Raw genomic sequence first — 22,700 nt, forward strand, 5'->3', positions numbered from 1 at the left:
TTTTGCGTGCGTTCTTCGATATTTTCTTCTTATGAGATGGTTTGTGATATTAACATAAAAGGCCGTCCCCAAGATTTTTTCCTCAGGGGGAGCAGCAGTGCTCAAAGTGAGGAAACATACAGTAATGCTATCCTCAGTTAAGATAATTCTCACAAAGCACCCACTACAGGGATAATTTACATAGGCATTCCTCCACCTTCAGCATTTCTCAGAATTGCTCCATACAACTACAAGCATCCCCAAACTGGGCAAAGCATTTTTATTTCGAGCACTAAGGGGCAGGGTAAGATTTCATATCTTGCCCGTCAGTCATACAAAATCACCTTTACATTTATTATTATTATTATTATTATTATTATTATTATTATTATTATTGTCGTTGTTTTACAAATCATAAAATTTAAATTGAATTGAAAATACGGTGGTGTTGTTGCTAAGTTCAGACTTGAGTCCAATATTTAGATAGAAACTGGTTTCGACTTGCTTCCTTTCCATACACATCTATCAATTTTTTTATGAACAGTTCAGCGTCTATTTGTATTTCTTCACGATGCTCATGTCGGAGACTAGGGCCTACCCTATGGCTTAGTGGTAATGGCATGTCCTTGTAATGAAGGTGATTCGGGTTCGGTAGTCAGCGTAGGCACACAATGCTTCGGATCCCACTAAAAACTGTCGGTCAAGTTCCGATTAGCCTATCTGTTCATAAAGTGGGCTTAAAACAAAAACTCAAATATTAGAGACCACCAACTCTGGGTCTTGAAGACACACCTTGTCCATGTTTTCACGCAACAATTTCACTATTGAAATTATATTAAGTGTTCCCAGACATCTCAGGTAGTGCTCCCCTGCTCCCCTGCGATCCTCCCTCCCTTCCCCAATTGGTACGGGACGGGATCGAGACGGTAAGGAAAACTATTCCACATTCAGGACAGAAAATTTCACGTATTTCCAAACCAAATCAGGAAATTTTAGGGATGGGCAATGTTCAGAATTTCCAGACACTCCTGAAATTATTGAGTTCGACGAACATTTTGTCCCCAAATATATTCTTTTTGGGATTGTGATGCCATTTCTAGATTTCCCTTACTTGCAGTAAAGAACACTCTGATATATCCCGAATTCTTACATCGCGATCATTTCAAATTCCTAACCTATCGGAAATCCCGAAAGAAGGGAAATCATTTCCCGAAGTTTGGACCGGGACAGGATTTCTGGATCCCGCAAACTGTAGCCTGCTTTCCGTTGGGTTACCACACGTTTCTCTTGATAAGTTAAAAAATCATTTTGCGGCTGGTAGTATGTCAGAGATCCCATTTTCGAACCCTCGTCATTGTGTTTGTTCAATCACCATGTTCCTGAGTTCGTCAGTCATCCCCGTCATTATAATTAAACCGTAACGTCGAATGACGTGGAATTTAATAAACAAACAGCGTATCCGACGCAGAGGCCGGCCGATTAATGTCTGTGCATAAATTGGACTTGAAACTAGGAATCGACGTTATCGTAAATTTGATATCCCGATATATTGTCAATAAAATATAGTCACAGAGGATACGATACGATATTTGTCGGTATCGTCTACCTCTCGAACTATATATATCGCAAAAATATCGTGACGTAATATCGTGTAGTTGATATCGTCTGGACAATAGTATTTTCAAAATTGCGGTATTATCGTCTGGGCGATATGTCGCCAAACACTACTTGAAACAATTAAAATGTCGGTTCTGCTAACCGAAGGCTCGATGTTCTGATCACGTTGTTGTTTTTTTTTGTCAGAATATGTGTTACTTGCACCACTAGCACGCGCGGTTTCAACACAGAAAGCAATGTCATAAAAGCGGCCTCTTTTGAATGTTCGTAGTGCCGAATGGACGAACCGAAGACAAAAATGGCATTTGCATTAAAAAAAAATCATTGTAACCTGCTTTCGACTCGATTACCCACGAGATCTTTCACTGTGGCTGAACTTCCTTCTTCATCTGTGATATGTGGCGCCGTTCTTTCCCTTCAACATGTTTACACGTAATCGGATATCATGAGTAAGCAGTTGCAGTGGAAGGAATGTTTCAAAGCGTAAACAACGATATTGGTTAAAATCATGATTGTTTCACCTCCATAATTAATTCACAGTTGCCTTATCCTTAGATATAACACTGACATAGCGGATTTTTGTAGCCAGAATATATGTGGAAAAGGCTACACACAGAAAAATAAATGTATCATAGTAATTCATGCACCAGAACGCATCAGGTCTTTGCGAAGAATAAGATTCATATTTGATGCAATTGGTTAAAATATATTTTTTAATCGTAAAAGAGACACACCACAAATGCATCACATGACGCAAGTGGAGCAAAACTGTGCATCGCGTCAGAGAAGGGCAGGCCCGTAGCTAGAGGGGTAGGTGAGGCAACTGCCCTACCTGAGAACTGGCTTTGCCCCCCCCCCCCTGTGAAAAATATCGAATACATTCCTACTATATATTCTCACTGATCTTTACAATTTTATCCTAAATTGCTCTAGCAATGTAACAAAGACACTTATTGATTTGTTGATTTATAAAGATGTGCGTGATTCCGCAATACCATACCAGTGTTGGGGGAAAAATCCCTTGAGATCCAGATTTCGGGATGGCTTCCCGATTTTCGGTACCTCAGTTGGTACATATTTTAATGGTCTTGCTCTGATTGGATTCAATTGTCAGAAGTATTCTAATAGTAAGTACAATGTTCCGCAAATTATCAATGATTTCAAATTTCCTTCAATTTTCTTATAGCAGTACCGTCGAACAGCCATGATAATTCTATGATTAGAATGGCCCCATGGCGCCTCTCCTGGATACCGGTCTGTTAAGGAAGATTTGTTTTTTTCATAATGTAAAGGCATACAAAATGTCCATGAAACTTAATATAAAACCATTGGTTAATCACGGGGATCCTATTTCTTTGTCCTACGTCACACAAATGTATTTCAATAACAAAATAATACTTTTCTAATAATGTACACAATATCTTGCAAAAAGACAACCATACCCAGCAGGCCTACATTGCCAGTACTGATGAAAGAGTCTCCCTTTGTAGGGAAAAGGATCTGAATTAGACTAAGAAACCCATATTTCAGCGAGGACAAAAAAAGAATGCATTACATATTTTCATAGTATTCATCCAAGTATAAGTAACGTAACCATTGTTATTTAAATTGTGTTATTGGATTTCTAATTAGATTTGGGGTGTAAAGGTTGACCTTTTGAGAAGGCACCCATATGTCAGCCTCACTTCCACGTAGTACAGTCGTGGAAATAAATACTTCCGCCACATGCCTATTGGTAATAAGGCTGTATGGGGAAGTATTTTCTACATGACTGTACACCCGGGTAACTGTAATGTTGCAGGCCAACGAGGGTCTGGCGTCTGGACCTACGGCCAGTATAATCATCAGTGCGGGTGTGTTTTTCTATGTTTTGCCCATATATGCGCTGAGTTACAGCCCCAACGTTTAACTAAGAAAGATGATCTTTTAATTTGAATTTAAATTTTTTGGCTGCGTCAGCACTTAGGCTATTTTGCACCCCTCATACTGTAACAAATATGAAACCGTGTTTGAAGACTAAAATATCCTTACCTGGACACTCAGCATATACAAGGACGAATCACAGGAAACACACACACACACTCCTAAGAGGATTATATTGGCCGTAGGTCCAGACGCCAGAGCCTCGTTAGTCTGCAAAATGCAGTCCAGGGTGCACAACGTGGAAGTGAGGTTGACAATTGGGTGTACTACGTGGAAGGTTCACCCCTTACGCCCAAAGAAGATTTTAGTTCTCAGAGACTACGGTAAGGGGCTAGACCCCGTATAATGTAACGGGCTAAATAGCCTAAGTGCTGACGCAATAACAATTTTAATTGCAATCAATCAGGTTGTTATTAGATTTACTTATGTGTAAGAATATTACGTACTAAAAAATAAAGGGGAAAAATTATGAAAATCGATTTATAAAGGGTTCCCTTAATCAGTTATGTGCAAAAATGCTGATGTGTATTAACGCTATATATAAAGTAACATTATCGATCTGTAATCAAGATGCCTCAGATTGAGATTCGATTTTCAGTGGAGACACATTTAATTTCGAAATAGAACCTGTTCCGAGTAGCCTATTCATGTTAAACTTTTTCGTTGTATTCCTTGACAGTCCGATAAATGTTAATATCAAACCCTTTTTTTTTCGATCTTGCTTGGGCTCTTTCGTTCGCTGGAGTTTCACGATATCACCCCTTTCTGGTTACTTGTCACTTGGATGGAGGGGGTGGCACTACAGGGCTGTAGCCGAAGGTATACTTTATTCATTAGGATCTACCTTTTCTACAGTGCGTATTTCATCTACTTTCGTTTAATTTACTTATTTAATGTAACTTGGCCATTACTCCAGTGAGATTATGACTGTCAAATTGCTATTTCTGCTTTCTCATGATCATGAACATAATGTCGAGAAAGTCAACCATCGATCAGTTATAGCCTCGGAAATAAATGTTTAATTGATTAAGTGATTGAATTAAAATTTTTGGGTGCGTTGGCACATTAGGCCGTTTTTCAACCTTCAATGTATGGGGAAATATCACCTTATCTAACATTCAGAAATAAATGAAGATATGGCTAATTCAATTCAAGAGTTTGTGCAAATCGTTAGTGACAAATGTTGAAATGTATCAAAACATACATTTTTTAGGTATACAAACAGTTCTAGAATATCACTTTGTTGCGTAATGTAGCCAATGCGGTCTTCAGATGATTGTTTTCAAGTTTTAATTTTTTTAGTGCTGTTCTTATTGATTTGTTTTATTTTACTTCGCTTTTGTGCCACTCTTGGCGAGTTTGCGTATATGGGGATAAGTGATGATATGATGGAATAGATGGATGGACACTTAGAAACATCCATTCCCAGGCCGGGATTTGAACCCGGAACCCCTGGCGTCGTAGTGCGATGTGGTAACCTCTCCGCCACGGGGCCGGCTTTTTTAGTATTGTTAGAAGTATAATTAAAGTTATTAACAGTAAACAAAAAGGCAGTTCACAAAAGCAATATCAACAAGAAAATAAAACACAATAACATGTAGCACTGCATCCCTTACTTTCTCTGGCGTAAGACTCGTCCGAAATTATGAGAAATCGACATTTCCAAATGAACGCCGTAAAGAACTCAGGGAAAAACCGAACTCTTTATAAATGACCCCAGATTGCCATTTCTGTCATTGAACAACTGTCAAATCGAAGGTTAAAAATTTTAATTACGGAACATTTGATTGTGTATTCCGTTCCTACTAGAAAGCAGCCCCCTCCTAAAGAAATATCTATGTATGCCAGTGCTTTAATTCAATCATTGAAATACGCATTTCGTATTTTTAAAATGCCTCCTCTTCTCTTCTACTCCTCATTTATGCCAATTCAATTACGTGTATATCATCATTAATATTCCATCATCAACAGCATTTTTTATCTTGCCCTAGCGTTTGGCTAAAATTAGCGTATACTCTCTGAAAATGTTGGGACTATAGCACTGGGGGGGGGGGGAGGATGGTTACGTATCCACATACCTTCCGCTAAATTCACCAATCCAACACCATATATTAAAAATTTTCCCCCTCTTGGATTAAGTTTGCATCCCCCCTTCCCCTTCTAAGAATTCCTGGCTAAGGGCGTAGAGAACAATAAAAATCCAGTGGGTAGAAAGAAGCAGTACACGCTGCTATGAAGACTGGTAACGACAGACTGTCTTCCCTCTCACGCAATGCCATTTCCTCTCACCTGTTCATTGGTGGAGCCGTCTAGCGTCACCACTTGCGCAGACACTTGCTTTCCTTCGCTTGCTCCAGAGATTATAGAGCACATAAAGTAAATTGATCAAATTTGTGAGAAGTAGATAATGCATGCAACAATAAAATATTATCACATCATCACTCATCCCCATTTTCGTAATTAGCCAAAGTTGCAGAAAAGCGAAGTGAAATAAACAAAATCAATAGTATATTAGCATAAATAAGTAATATGCAATAAATGTTACAATTACTATTATTTTGACATATAAAGTTACATTTCAGCTTCCTCACTAAAATATTGATTATGCACATGAGTTATGTTCCCCTCCTTCTTTGTTGGAAAAAATTTAAGCGCTCCTATATTATTTGAGCGCACACTATAATTCTTCAACGAAGGCAGCAACCTTGTGTGCGTTGGGACGACGCTACTCACTTTTGCATGAGAAGTAATAAACCTTGTGAGGACATCATACACTTCTTCAACAGAAGATAACAACCTTGTGGGGACACTACTCGCTTTGCATCAGAAGTAATAAACCTTGTGAGGACATCATACACTTCTTCAACAGAAGATAACAACCTTGTGGGGACACTACTCGCTTTGCACCAGAAGTAATAAACCTTGTGAGGACATCATACACTTCTTCAACAGAAGGTAACAACCTTGTGGGGACACTACTCACTTTGCATCAGAAGTAATAAACCTTGTGAGGACATCATATCACTTCTTCAACAGAATATAGTAACCTTATGGGGACACTACTCATTTTGTATCGGAAGTAATAAGCCTTGTGAGGACATCATACACTTCTTCAACAGAAGGTAACAACCTTGTGGGGACACTACTCACTTTTGCATCAGAAGTAATAAACCTTGTGAGGACATCATAAAATTGTTCAACAGAAGATAACAACCTTGTGGGGACACTACTCACCTTTGCATCAGAAGTAATAAACCTTGTGAGGACATCATACACTTCTTCAACAGAAGATTACAAACTTGTAGGAACATTACTCACTTTTGCATTGGCACTAATAAACTACAACAAAAATATAAGCTTGTGGGCTAAAAGTTTCTTAAACGTCTATAGAATTTCTATCGCAAATCAAAGCCATGACCTCGTTATTTCAAAACAAGCGAGCACATAAAGTAAATTGATGAAATTTGTGGGAAGTAAATAATGCATAAAAAAATAATATATTATCATAAATTAGTAATGTGTATATTATAATACAATAATAATAATAACAGTTACTTTTGATAATTTTATGACTTGTAAAGTTACATTTTAGCTTCTTTGATTAAAATTTGTCAATTTATATTGACATTGCTCATGTTGTTCCCCTCCTCCTTCTCCTTGGAAAATGTCTGACCGCTTCTATACCTTTGAGAGCGCTATATATTTCTGCAATGGAAGATAACGTTGTAGGGACACTACTCGTTTTTCCATCAGAAGTTATATCCCTTGTGAAAACACTTTTTAAATGATTAATTTAATGTAGGTATAAAATAACATTCGACTTAAAGGAAAGCATGATTTGAAATGTATATAAATTAAACACAAATAATGTGTGAGAAGAATTCAAGATACTTTGTTTATATATCACATTTTGAATCGTATTTTTCTGCCTATTTTGGCTAATCGTGACGATTAGATAACATTGATGAAGGGACACTTAAGAAAATACTCGAACCCAGAACTTTCGTGAATCGATCACAACCGTGCTCGTCACTTAGGCGCTAAATTCAAGTCCTACATCTCTCTGTATGATGCTGAATTTCCACACAAAATGATATTATTATTATTTATCCGCGTGCTATGTAGCTTTTCACTTTTTGTCTTCACTTTACAAAACAAGAATATTTATTTTCTACCCAAAATAGCACAACACTCGTTATTATAATTATTTTCGTAACTTTCTTTATCAGTCATTTAATTTCATCCAAATAATTTTATCACTGCTCTTGTGTCCGTTAAATATCTCCTATTTCATGTAATATCTGTTTCTCTTTTCTAGTGGTTTATTCTCTGCAGGACAAGTATTTACGATTTTGTTTGTGAAAAATATCATATCCGACAAAAACTGCAAAAATCCACACCGACTAAAAGTATTTTCTATCTTTTATTGTGAAGTACCAACAAGGTAGCATTTTCAAACTTATTTACACATCGGTCCCCACAGCGTCTGTACAGAATCAATCGTGTGTATGGAGTGTATGTGCAAATTTTCATGAATCTAATGGACCTTGTGGGGACCCGAGGCCACCTGATTTCACAGGCCTTGTGGGTACTGGTGTCCCCACAAGGATAGGAAACGTTTTTCTTGTATAATTTGCTCACAATGTAGGTTACCTCTAATTTTCGGGAGTTTATAGTTTTACTGTGTTATTTGTCACATAATTTCAAGAAACACATCAGACTACAACTGTGCTTTACCCCGGTCCCCACAGTGTATGTGCACTAACAGAGTCCCCACAAGGTAGCATATGCACGTATGTGTGTGTGTGTGTGTGTTTAGCACTGGTAGCGTCGTCGCCTTGTAATCAAGGGGTCCCGGGTTAGATACCTGGTGGAGGCACATAGTGGTTCGCATCCCACTTTAAACTGTAGGTCCAGTTCCTATTAGCCGTACTGTGCATAAAGTGAACTTGAAACACATCATTCATTCATTCCTTCATATATATTTTTAATGGGGGCATGCATTTTGAGCGTGTAGTTTTCCACATCTTTTAGACACTACACTAAACTCAGCATACCTAATATGAATTAAGCCTGTGAATTTTACCCCAAAATAGTTAGATCTCGTTTCCTCATTTGTTTAATGTAGTAATGGTGCACCGAATGTAGGTGAAAATTTACTTCGAACATTTCATACTTCTGAGACATCCTGTATATGATGAGATGTCTATCTAGTTTTCATAATTGAAATAAAATTTGCCGACATCTTACTTGGGTAATATACCTCGAACTACATGTGACATTCTCAATAAATAGAAACGCAATTTTATGTTGCAGAATCTGTACAATAATTATTTTCATTAACTGATAACTCGTATTCTGCTCTTCAACTGCCTATTAGATTGCCGTGAATAATCAAGGAGGTAGAGAAGCGATGTTACGTAACACTGAATGCGGTACAATATCTTCTTTCGTACACTTGGTTGTTACTGTATTATCATTTTGCTAATTGTCTTTCCTTTCCGATGTTTTTTTTAAAATTCCTAGTTGAATTTCTCAGTGATGCCAACCTTTGAAAAACATTAGGTGGGGTCAAACACTTGAGTTATAAGTTCTCAAAAGGAAAAAAAATCTTAAATCGTCCTCTCCATGTGTATTATGATACTAATGCACATCAACAATGCATCGTTGCGTATTTTTAAATAAAAATATGTTATTTACTCGATCCCTACTTGCCCAAGTAAGTTGGCGTTACTGGTACAGTAACTTGCTTATGAAAGCAAGCAATAAATGACAGCATTTTGTAAAACTAGAAGCTATAATGTATAGGTTGGAAACCATGTTCACCCATTGTGTAGGGATTGTCAGGCGGGACTGCATTATACAGATACAAACAATTGAATACATTCGTTGGTTATTGCCATTTTTTGTGTTGCGCAACAATAGCAGGGGAATATTCGATGTTATCCACTCTTGTGGATCATTGTTCTGTTATTCGTAAAGTTAGCGAGAGATGGCACTGCTTACCGTAGATGTTAAAACTCGACTTACAACCCAAGGATTGCTTCGTGTGAATAAACTAATGGCAAAGGATATTTCCATTATTGTATTCCTGTATACTTCATCTTTCATAATTTTAGGGAGCCAGTGTTAGTTCCTTGCATTTGTAAGTTACTACTTTACACAGTAGTTGCTGGAACACAAAATGATTATGTAAAGTCCGCTTATATGCAATACAGTGTGTATCAAGAGTAACATAAAATCCTTAACGGATATCTACATCGGGTTTTTCTGCATTATAAAGTCTCATCTGTTGAGATATTTGTCAATGCTTTACACTATCGGCTTACTCTAAGGTCCGTTGACTTGTTTGCCGCCTGCTTTGGAAGGTCTGTTCATAACGGCCCTTTTGTGCAGGCCAAGGTGGTTGTAATGACAGATCGCTGGGGAAAGTTTGGTATCCGCTAGTTTTAGCAAGGGAAACTTGTTTCTCTGTTCTTTCCTTGCACTTATATTCGTGTATTTCCAGTATTTTTTTTATGGGTTTCATATTGTAGTGTCTGGGTGACAATATATAATGTCTCACTGTGCTGCAAGTGCATAAATACGACTACATAAAAAAAAACGAAAAATTCCTCAATTGATTACCGTATATTTCCGTCCGATGAAAAGTTCCGAGCAAATGCTATTGAAAGACAAATTTCAGGTTGCTATTTTTCTTTTTATACCAGTGTGTTACGAATGTGATTTATAATCCGAATTAGTAGGAATTATAGCAAAGAATAGTCTGAAGATAGGCGCCGTTCCTACAGTGATAATCCCAGTTACACTAGCTTAGTGACGATAACATTGTTCTTGCAAGACGTGTGAAGTTGGGGTTGCCAGATGCGAACTTTTTCTTTTTACGGAGTATATGGTCTGACTACCATTCTGGAGACTCGGGTTCGATCCCCGGTGTGAAAACTGGGATTCTTTGCACATGTTCAAGCGGCTCCGGCGCCCAGCCAGCATCGTATAAAGTTGGTACTTGGAGGAAACTCTGGGGGATAAAAGCGACCAGGGGAGTGGTGCTGATCACATCACCCCCACCTTCGGTTAGGACAAGATAGTGTGGAGTCCTAACTCCACCTTCCCCCCATACGCCTTCATGGTGTTGTGTAAAGCACATGGGAGCACTTTAATTTTACTTAAGGAGTATAAGATTGTGACATGAGCAAGACGATACTTAAAGTGCAGCACATTGAGAGCTTTGTTAATAAATTTGACCTGAAAAATGGAAAGTGGTTATATATAAATCTCCATCCCCGAAATTCAAATAGCAAAATTTCCGAATCGAGATTTTAGATTTTTCGGAATCTGGATATTTTTGGCCATCCTTAGTGTGAAGGCAAGGTTGCTAGCAAAAATGTTCTGAGTAAGTGTGTCTGTCAGATCGAGAACAAGAATCTTGATTACTCTATGATTCGTCTGTTCAATACAGACACGTATCTAGAAATATGTTTCGGGGGATCCAAACCAAGTGTCTCAGGATAATAATAATGTTTTAATTAAAATAATTATATTAAATCAAATTTATACTAATTACAATACATAAATTAATATTATATTATTATTATACGAGTAGATAAAAAGACTGTATAAGAATATAGATATAACAGCGCATATTCATTACGTAGCTTACCTGTAGTTAAGATCGGAATAATTTACATAAAAGCAAGTGCCCTGGAAATGAAATTAATGTCAAATAGATGAAGAATTGAATATTTATTGAATAACAAAAATGATGTTACATGTAGTGGGAGAAAAGGAAGTTTCTGATTAATATTTTATGCATATTATATTGGGTAATAATGTACATACATTTTCCTTTGAATGTAATTGAATGCCGTATGATCCCAATATAATCCTTGTCTTCTAAAAAGTTCAAAGGGAATTAATAACCATCGATTATGCAACAAATGCTAATATTTTAATTGCTTAATTTTTGTACTTAATAAGTCTTTTGGGTGGGAAGGGGGGTTCGTAACCTCCTAAATACGTCCTTCCTGTCCTTCAAAGTCGTATGATCCCAATATTGTCTTCCAATAAGTTCAGAGGATATTATACAACAAAGGCTAAACGAGTAGGCTATATTTTCATTTATTTTCGTACTTCATTAGTCTTTCGGGTGGGGAGGGGGGTCCGTACCCCATAAATACGTTCTTCCTGCTCTGATTAAATTAAGTTTCTGATTAATATCTTATGCATATGTTGAGTAGTAGTGTATATTAATCTTCTTTGTAATGTCCTTCAAAGCCGTATGATTCCAATATAATCCATGGCTTCCAATAAGTTCAGAGGAAATTATACAACAAAGGCTAAAGGAATATATTTTTCATTATCTAATTTTACTACTTGACAATTCTTTTGGGGGGGTCCGGACCCCTCTAAATATGTCCTTTGTTTAATACAAAACGAAAAATATCGTAAATACAAAACAACAGAAAGTATTTCGTGTTTTTTCAAGGAAGAACATTATTTTTTTCCGAATTCTATATTTGAACCGCAGGATCCAAAAATTAAAAAGAAAAATACCATAAAGCAAAAACAATGTGCTGCTCTTTTTCCAATTCCTTCCAGCACTAACCGTGAGAAAATTTGTGATTTTGCTTACTTATAATTTTTTTCTATGCACCATCACATTCATGTATTCTGTGTAAGTTGTGTTGCGATGCTCTTCAATATGTGTTTTTCTCTTAAAAACAAGAACATTGAATGCTTTACAGTGTTGGAAATAGCAGACACTCGAAGTTTCATCCTGATGACGTCACAGAGACCCTGTCGGGGCTGTAAACATGGGGGCTGAAAAAAAGGCGAGTTATGACCAGACCTTCAAGAGCGTGGGAAACTAGCTGTCTACGGACCTTGGGTTTACTCCATACATAAATTTCTATTAGTTTAATACCAGGTGGAAATCAACGTTAATCCCCACCCCCAGTAGCGCTTGTCAGCGGAAACAATATAAGGTAGGTGAACCAAAGGTGGCTCTAGTTAACCTTCTAGGATAATTTACAAATTTCTAATCAGAGAAAAATTTCTGAAATTAAAATAAATAACTCCTATAACTAATCATCAACGTGTAGTAAATGAAAATTTTGTAACATTGTTTGTAACTTTAAAAAAAAATTACAAAATCGTTACACTTGTTCCCAAGGTGGCCCACGGTTTATAGATGGCTAAAAAAAGAATGATTCTTGTGCTCAAGAAAACATATTTATTCATGTATATTCACGTTTCTACATCTTATTAGAGAAAATTGTTGATACCAAACTTTTGATTGTTGACATGCATTATATACATTAACGACGAATAGCCGACCTCCGTGGAGGAGTGGTCTGCACAGTTCCTACGACGCAAGGGGTTACACAATAACTTAAATAAAATTACTGCTGGCAGCCCGAAACAGTTCGTTTTCTGCATCGTGCGCCTGAGGGAACTGGGTTTATTAATGTAGTGTCATTTGTTAACTGTGTTAAATACTAATATGATTCGTAAACAAAGTCTCGAATGAGATCGAGAGTCTCAGTAGGTCTCGTTCTCGTCACAATCTTGAATTTCGAAATGAGACGGGGCGGGCGACACCCGAACTGTGAAGTAGCTGAAATTTACCAATTTCGTCGTAAAATCAATAATTTTAACAGCTGGCCCATTTAATACAAGGTGGTCACGTACTAATAAAGTTCTAACTTTAATACATAGTGCATTTTGGTTACTTGTGGTCACAATTAAGGGGGCCAAAGTCAAAACAGAACGAATAGTGCCTTGTAATCAAGGGGTCCGTGATCGATTCCCGGTGAAGGCATATAGTGGTTCGGATCCCACTTTAAATTATAAGTCCAGTCCCGATTAGCCTTACTGTGCATAAAGTGGACTTAAAACACCAACTCAATCAGAACGAATAGTAACTCTATAATTTAGTTTTCAGATATGAAAGTATGAAAGCGATAAATGCGATAACGAGATTTGTACTTGAATACTTTTGTCTATACAGGATGCTAAATTTTCAAATTTTTATTTTTCTCAAAATTTCGAAGTCTAAGATATATTTTGGGAAACATGAAATGGTCATATTTTCTGTCGGGTTGTTACTACTAAATAAACAGTAAATATCCTGAGTTGCAGACCCAATTAGGGAATGATGTAGGTGGGTAGAAATGTGAAAAAATATTAACGGAATTGTCAACACTGAAGTATATCATTTCAAAAGAAAATACTGTGATGAATAGAAAATATAAGCTAAAATAAATACACTTTGTTAACAGTTATGGTAATGTAGTAGCTAGATAAATAAGAATAAGGCATATTATTTTAATTAACTTGTAGCTAATTAGCTAATTCAATAGATATAATTTAAATCTCGCCTTGCCTTTAGATGCCTTTCCACAGATTGTTCCAGATTTGAATCATGGCATGAACATGGTGAGGGTTACTTCACTCATCACCATTTACCATCATCGTACAACATCTAATCGAAATTCCAACTCTGTCCACATGCTCCGTAGCATATCCCTGTCCATAGGCGTAACTTGGCGGGGGCAAGGGGGGCGCTTGTCCCTCCAAAATTTTAAGGTTTATTAAAATTTGTAAGTTAGGTGACCTGAGGATCAAAGTAATGAAGAGAAATATTTATGATTTCACAAACGTCGCAGTTATTTAGCAAATAATCCTGGACGCTGTTTTTATTGGATGGAAAACTTTTTCGAATCTCTTCCCCAAACTTAAATCCCAAGTTTGATTTTATCACCTCATAATTTGACCTCAAATCTGATTCTGTCCCCTCAAAATTAGGCCTAGTTTGATTCTGCCCCCTCAAAATTAGGTCCCAAATCTGATTCTGTCCCCTCAAAATTAGGCCCAGTCTGATTCTACCCCCTCAAAATTAGGTCCCAAATCTGATTCTGCCCCCTCAAAATTAGGACCAGTCTGATTCTGCCCCCTCAAAATTATGCCCCAAATCTGATTCTGCCCCCCTCAAAATTAGGCCCCAAATCTGATTCTGTCCCCTCAAAATTAGGTCCCAAATCTGATTCTGCCCCCTCAAAATTAGGCCCCAAATCTGATTCTGTCCCCTCAAAATTAGGCCCACTCTGATTCTGCCTCCTCAAAATTATGCCCCAAATCTGATTCTGCCCCCTCAAAATTAGGACCAGTCTGATTCTACCCCCTCAAAATTATGCCCCAAATCTGATTCTGCCCCCTCAAAATTAGGCCCAGTCTGATTCTGCCCCCTGAAAATTAGGTCCCAAATCTGATTCTGCCCCCTCAAAATTAGGCCCCAAATCTGATTCTGCCCCCTCAAAATTAGGCCCACTCTGATTCTGCCTCCTCAAAATTGGGTCCCCAATCTGATTCTGCCCCCTCAAAATTAGGACCCAAATCTGATTCTGCCCCCTCAAAATTAAGCCCTAGTTTAATTCTGCCATCACAAAATTAGGTTCCAAGTTACGCCTATGTCCGTGTCAATGTGCTAATAGCAGCTCTTATTCTGGCCTTCAAATCATCGAGATCAATGACAGAAGAGCTGTACACTGTGTCTTTGATGTAGCCTCACAAAATGGAGTTCCAGGGTGTAATGTCAGGGGATCTAGAAGGCCAAGCAATTGGACCATCTCTTCAAATTCAACATGCTGGAAATGTCCAGAGACCTGCACAAGACCCGGAAAAAACCCGTCTGCGAGGAGGCGCGCCTACAATAATATGCAACACGCACGTCAAGCCCAGGTGTTCGACATCGCGCAAGCGAGCTTCACGTCACAGTTGTGCACAGGCATCGATGCCTGCCAGGTTTTTCTATTACCCGGGTCTTAAGAAGACCCGTGAGACTCGATGTACGTTCTTGCAAGTAGAAGCGAGCACTCCTGTCAGTGTTGCCAACGGCCATTATATTTCACTACGCATGGAAATATTTGAATTTCTGCTAGGCGCAGCGCAGGTGCCTTGAGGTTGTATAACCATTGGCGTAGCAAGGGGTGGGTGAAGTGGGCGACCACCCTGGGCCTTGCGCATGTAGGGGCCTCCCGTCCCATGAGGTTGATACGAAAAACGTAATAAATGGAAGTGAGAAATATAGAAAAGGCTAATTTTTGTGGGCAATAAAATTAAGACCTTTTTATCTGGCTTTATATTCTAGTTTAACGTTATAATTTGAATGAATACTTCAAATCAGAGGCGGGCCGGAGCTCTAACCATAAGGGACCATGGTTTGTGACATTTACATCCTACAAACTTTGAAATGAGGAAACAAAGTAGGACTCATTAAGTAATATATAGGTTATATTTCAAGATTCTTACTTTGTACTTCTGATTTTTTTTAAAAAAAGTGTAGCACATTTAAGGATATTTCAGTTGTCTTACTGCCTAAAGAACATCGGGACTGGACCTATAGTTTAAAGTGGGATCCAAACCACCATGTGCTTCCACCGAGTATCGAACCCGGTACCCCTTGATTACAAGGCGACGACACTACCACTGCACCATAGTGGAGGACCCCCCCCCCCCCAAAAGTAAAATGTAGAACCACCACAGTCACACAAAGTTCCAATATATTTACGATGGCACTTTTTGCGAGACTTGGTTCGTACTCCTTTACAGGTGACAGCAGTGGCAGCCATTAGGGGCGGAACCGAGAGAGTGCAGTTGCCCCCCTCCCCCCACTTTTTGCCACTTTTGCACCACGCTAACCTCATATACCAAGGGAAATTAAACTGGCCTTGCCCCTCTACTTTTGCACGTTGGCCCCCTAGTTTTGGAACCCAATCGCCGCCACTGGGTGTGAGTGATACAAATGTTTTCTAGTAAGGAATAAATGTCAAATTGATAAAAGTGATGAACATTTTAAGTGCTCCTTGATCATTTTAGAATCTAAAAGTTGGCAACGGTGACTGCGTGACTCATGTATCTGGAGACGGTGTAAAACCGGAATGAGCGTTCCCTGAAGATAAGCGAGCTTCGTCTTGCAAAGCCTTCCAGTTACCCGTGGGCTTTCGATGCTTGACGGGTCAAAACTCAGGTATATAGTTTTAATCGCCCGCCCGACCAGCCAGGCGGGCCTAGTAAGCGATTCTGGCCGCTGTGCAGCCCTCTGGAAATGTCCTGTCCAGGACATTTCTCAAGTTTAAGGCTCTAAGGGTCCCAGGTTCGAATCCCGGTCTGGGCATGGATGTTTGTGAGCGTCCATTCATCAATTTCATCACATCATCACTCATCCCCAAAAGTGGCACAAAAAACGAAGTAAAATAAAGCAAATCAAACAAGCAAACGTCTAAGGCTCAGTGAGGTGGTGAACCATCTTATTCAATTCCTGACACAAAAACCTTTAGGCGTTGGTGAATCATCTACAACAAAGTATATTCCTCTATGTCAATTACAAGTTGTGTTGTAAGACTTCGAAGTTGTAGAGTACCTTTTGGGACACGGTGTATATATGGAATTCCGTATGATTTTTCCACGGGGGTTGGTGTGGAGGGACAAACGAGGCATATATCCCTCCAGAAGAAAAACATTCCTTCAGTTTGAAGTTATCATGTTCCTGCAACATCCTTATTAAGTAACGTAAATTACTGTGACAAATGAAGTTACATGTGGCTCGAAAGTTTATGACCTAAAATGATCTATGGAATGACCTTAAAATAATTATTAAAAAATGACCTAAACATAATTTTCTCTCCTAAACAAAAGCTTGATTTTTCATAAATTGCAAGAGAATGCTTGAATAAATCGATAAAAAATCATTTGTTGTTTGGTGGTTTAAACTACCGAAGCAGAGAGAAAGAGCAACTAAGTGCTTTTCTTTAGTTTTATTTCAAAGTTAGATAAAATACACTCAAAGTCATTCTCCTCCATTCAGAGTGGACCTTGCACTATACAATAGTCGGTAAGCATTTATGTTTCTTGTGCATCAGATTAACCTTTTAGTGATTAATTTTACTTTAAAACCACACATTAAAGCGAGAACCTCACAGTAGACTTCACCAAACGTATTTTAAGTTTTCTGGGAGAAAAATGAATTTACAATTATTTATTTAATCCATTGTCAAAGATGTCAGTTAAAAATAATATTAAGGAATTTAAATATATAAATTGGGCTATGTGAATTTAAAGTTCACGAAACAGGGAAGGAGCGAAAATAAACCTAAAAACTATTTTAAAATGCACCAAGGCCCGGGAAAGAAGATGATTTTTCATCAACTTCCTAGCCCTACTCAGGGGTGTCCATCCCCCCCCACCAAGGTCTATGACGCACTCACTCAAAAAGGTAGAACATCCCCCCCCCCCTTTTATACCGAATTATTTTCTCAAATTATTTTGATCGGAGGAAATTTACGGAACAATATAACACAGACATATTTAAGCAATATATGCTTACTTTACGTATTGTTTACAACACAGACATTTACATATATATTGTATTTTACTTTGACATTGATCAAAATAACATTTTACATAAATGATAATAACTTCTGATGTTGCAAAGTTGTTGCAGCATATTTATTGGTATTTTTCTCAATTGGCTCCACTTGTGAAAAATATCGGACTCACAGGGTGGAATGAAGCATTAACCACTCATCAGCCATACACGGACGTATTCTGTTTTTAATAATTCTTACGACACACACTCATTGTGCGTTCTGCATACGGAGATCAGAATTTTATACAATATAGTCGACGCGCTAGCTACGTTAACCAGCGGCTGGCTTTGAAGTCGAAGGAGCACGCCCTCAAGCTCCAACGATACATTCACAGCACGGTTGAGACTCCCCGTGGACTAGACGAGCGTAATGACAGCTGCGCCCATTGGCTCAAGGACTCCACGTGAAGTGGACAAGCAGTGTTGCCACATGAAGGGAAATTTCCCTTTTTCAGGGAAATTCGGACAGAAATTTTAGTCAAAAGGGAAAAGGGAATTTTGATGAAAAAAACCACAATTTCAGGGAAATTTTAAGACAACTGACTATACACAATTACAGTTTTATGTTAATTTACAATTTCATATCCACATTTTAATATACTTTTAATATTTTTTTTCTGTTTCTTCTCATTCTGATCCCTTGAATAGAAGCCTGTATCTATTTCTGTTAAGTTTATTGTACGATTTAATGGTTGTTGACCAGGATTCAAATCTGGGACATCTGGCAAAGAAAGCGATGAAGCTGACATGTAGGCCTATGTGAAAATTTTGTTTAATATATTTTATTTATTCGAAATTGACCAACGTAAATACTACTACTACTGCTACCACCACGAGCACTAATACTAATAATAATAATAATAATAATAATAATTGCAACTGCTGCTGCTACAAGTTTTTTATTATTGTTATTATTATTATTTGATATTTTTGGGTGAAGGGAAAAATTAGTCGGAAAAGGGAAATTTTAACTCTTAGAAAGGGAAATTGTGCCCTCATATTGTGGCAACACTGTGGACAAGCAGAATGATAATTGCACCCATTGGCTGAAAGTCGAGTGTGATTGGACGAAAACAACTCGCCCGCTGTTTATACCCACCCACGTTCGTGGCGGCATCTCGCTTCACATCTTAACCAAGAAAACGCGTCAACTATACCTGCAAATTTGGCAAGGTCGAAAACTGGACAACCAGACAGTGATTTAAGATAACCAAAAAGTTAGGTTTAAACGTTAGTGCTTCCATCAAAACTACGGATTCCGTTAATCATCTCACAGCATTCGTACGGTACAGCTGATCGTTTGTTTGCCAGAACTGCATGAACTCACGTGCTAACTACCCTCAGTACAATGGGCAGATGACGTCAAATTGAATACCATCCACTTCTTCCAGTCTTCTCAATCCCATATTCCCCGTTCTGATTATCCACAAGGTAAAAAAGCTACATTAAATACCTCAAGGTGAATAATGTTTCCCATTGCAAAGCTTCAGAAACACTTTACATCATGTGAACAGTTTAAAAAGTTTTTTACAATAATTACCTGTCATGTTTCTCGTGGCTCACATCATTAGGCTAATTTTGTTCACCTGGTCCTGAACCTATACCTGAAGCACTTTCATCATTGGTGTGATTTTTCAAAGGTCCACTTCCACAATTTTGTACTTTATGGGAAGATTATTTTAAGTTTCATGTACATGATTAAGATCACAGTGTTTATTCCACTTATCCTGGCGATGAATGGTATTACACATGTACTGCATACAGCTGTGTTTGAACTGCCTTGTAAGACTTTTTGGCATGACTGTTCCTTTTCAAATTGCATAGTCAACAATCGCAAGTTTTAGACAAGGCTTACAATTATCCAGTCAGTCGTAGACAATAGCTGAGATGTCGACAAACGAAAGGCGCATGACATTCGAAACCTTTCATTGCAGTTCAAATTAAAATATTATAGAAAAGAAAAAAGCACGGCTCACTTTCATGTTTGCTAAAATAAAACGTGCAAAACTGCTCAGTCTCATTGCCATTGTTAGTGAGAACTTTATTCACAAAGTTTGTCTGCTTGACTACTGTATAAATGCGTGCACTACGTCCTCCTCACCTGTCCAAACCGATTCTAAAGGCATAAGGGGTGGTGTTTCATTTAAACCCCATAAACGAGATCACAAACAGGTAGGTAGAAAAACTACATAATAAAAATAATTAAAAATCAATAAGAATTCAATCAAATGAAACGATCCCCCCATTTCTGTGTGAAGGTATATTGAATTGGTAGCTAAATTATATAATTTTGTCCCCCCAAAAAATTCCCATGATGCAGATGCGTCATGAATCCCCACTGTGAGCAAACCTGGCCTTATTGATATATATTCTTTTGGGTTGACATTCATTTTTCAGATGAGGGACCCGGCCGCATATTTCACATGTGCACATTGAAATAGAGATTGGGGGCGTGGTTTGTGTACGAATGCTCCCTATTGGCTAGCAGACTGCCTCAATGATATAGGATAGGATACTGGCATTTATTTCATTGACTTGTGCGAACACTTTCTGTAAACCACAGACTACAAGCAGAACGATCTAGTGGAAAAAATACAACGCAATCGGATAGTAATCAATACTCGAAAAGCGAATAGACTTTCTTATTGGAAATAAAAGAGGCAATAATTTTTAAAATGTTGCGTTGGATAAAAATTCTTATACAATTATTTAATATATTTGGTTATTTTCCGCTTTTCGCCAGATGCAAACAAGGAGCATTTTTAATTCTTACTTTAAAAATCTGTCAAAACCTTAATTTCGACTATAGATATAAGCGCGTGGCTATTTGTTTTGTAAAAAGTTGTTACAAACCAGATATTACATACTGGAAACAATAACACAAGATGAAAAGAGAGGAGCTTCAAAAAAGAAAAGTAGATGGCAGGACAAGGTGAAATAATATAAATAAATCTCTGGAGAATAACTGTGGATTTAGTGAAAGTGAACTACAATAAAAAGATGTAGAAAAGATCAATGCAATGTATAAAAAGTAGAAATAGATGGAAAAGAAAAATGTAAGTGGTTTACATCATTCAACAAGTTCAAGCCTGTAGTCAATTGTTAGGCACGCCATAGAAGTACTCAATAAAGAAAAAATAGACCAGCCAACCAGAAACGTCTCCATTACAAGCCACGCCCCCAATCTCTATTTCAATGTGCATATGTGAAATACGCGACCCGGCCCCATTGCTCCCCTTCTGAACGTCAGTAATTTTGCTTAGCCTATATAATACAGTTCAGCTATGGTTAATTGCGAGGTGAATGTAAATTTGTGCATTCTTTCCGACCTTCGGCGCCAGGGGCATGGGTTCGAAACCAATTGTTCTTTGTGAGTGTCCCTTCATCAATTCAATATATCATCAGTTCATCCTCACCATCATGATTAGCAAAAAAAAAGAGTGTAAAAAACTGTCAGTACGGAGACAAAAGTCTTAAACTAATCAAACCGAATCCTCTTCGTGCTGTTCTGTTTTTTTTAGTAGACTGCCCGACACCATTAATATACGTGCTGTGAAACAAATATGCCTTATGGAACGAAAATTCTTTACATATGAGATCAATTAAAATTAATTGTATCTCCAAGAATTACTTTTTATTACTACAGTAAATTTTTCTATTATAAATTCAGTTGTAAAAGAGCAACATTGTTATGCTATAATATCTTTTATGGTAGTGCCATCTTACGTCATTCTTTAAAATGATTTTCCTGCAGACGTAATTTCTTTTCTGGAAATTACACATAATTTGATAAACTCATACATTAATCAATGAAAACCAACGCCCTACTGCAGTCAATATTACTGGACAATTGGGTCATGTTCAGAAAACGAGGAAAAAAAGTAAAAATTAATAACTGAGATCCTGCGAAGGTCATCAGCCTTGAAATCAGCAATGACCTTGAAGGTCATCGAGACCTGTTCTTTTTTTCCTCCCCCAAGGTAGCTTGTATCCTTCCTTTCAATGGAATACCTTACGTAACGCGTCTAAAACACATTTTCGTCCTTCGACACTGATCTTAAGTGTCCTGCCTCACGTGTTTGTTCACTTTTATCATTCATTCTAGCTTTTTTGCTTGCTTACTTCTGAGTGCTTACTTACCGTAATAATAGGCATTGCGTTTTAGCTTCGCAAGAACCCGTAAGTCGCCGAAGCAATTCCGGTTTATCGTCCACCCCTTCCCCCTTTTCATGCGTGGTTCTCTTAGACATGACTCTGTAAATAATTTGCCACATGTCGCTAGCCAAGTACCAAATGTTGTATTGGGTTCATAGAGATCAGATTTTCTGATTGTCTACCCGGACGTCCTAATTGCTGCTCATTCATGTTTAGAGACGAACCAGCAACGCACCGGATCCAGTGTTGAATTCAGCCACTTTCCTCCGGGTGAGGAGGGGGGGTATCAAACTTCCCGGCGAAGTTTCATTACTATATATAATACTAATAAAAGCAATTCTAACGTTAATAAATTGTCCCTTACTTCTGATATGTAATGAAATTAAATAAATTGTAAATTTCGAAAAGACTTCACAAGCACGTCACAGCAAACTGTTGACAATTGATACCTACATCAGCCCTACTGCTATGCACGTGCCCATTGCTATAATTTAAATTCTTTCATTATTTTGACTTTGAATTACAGTAAAACCTATGAAAGTTGATCACCCAAGGTACTGAAGGAAACTGGTCAGGAAACGGAACATACCGATGCTTGGAA

This window comes from Lepisma saccharinum, chromosome 13 (assembly GCF_977018435.1).
Source record: "Lepisma saccharinum chromosome 13, izLepSacc3.1, whole genome shotgun sequence".
Classification (NCBI taxonomy): Eukaryota; Metazoa; Arthropoda; class Insecta; order Zygentoma; family Lepismatidae; genus Lepisma; species Lepisma saccharinum.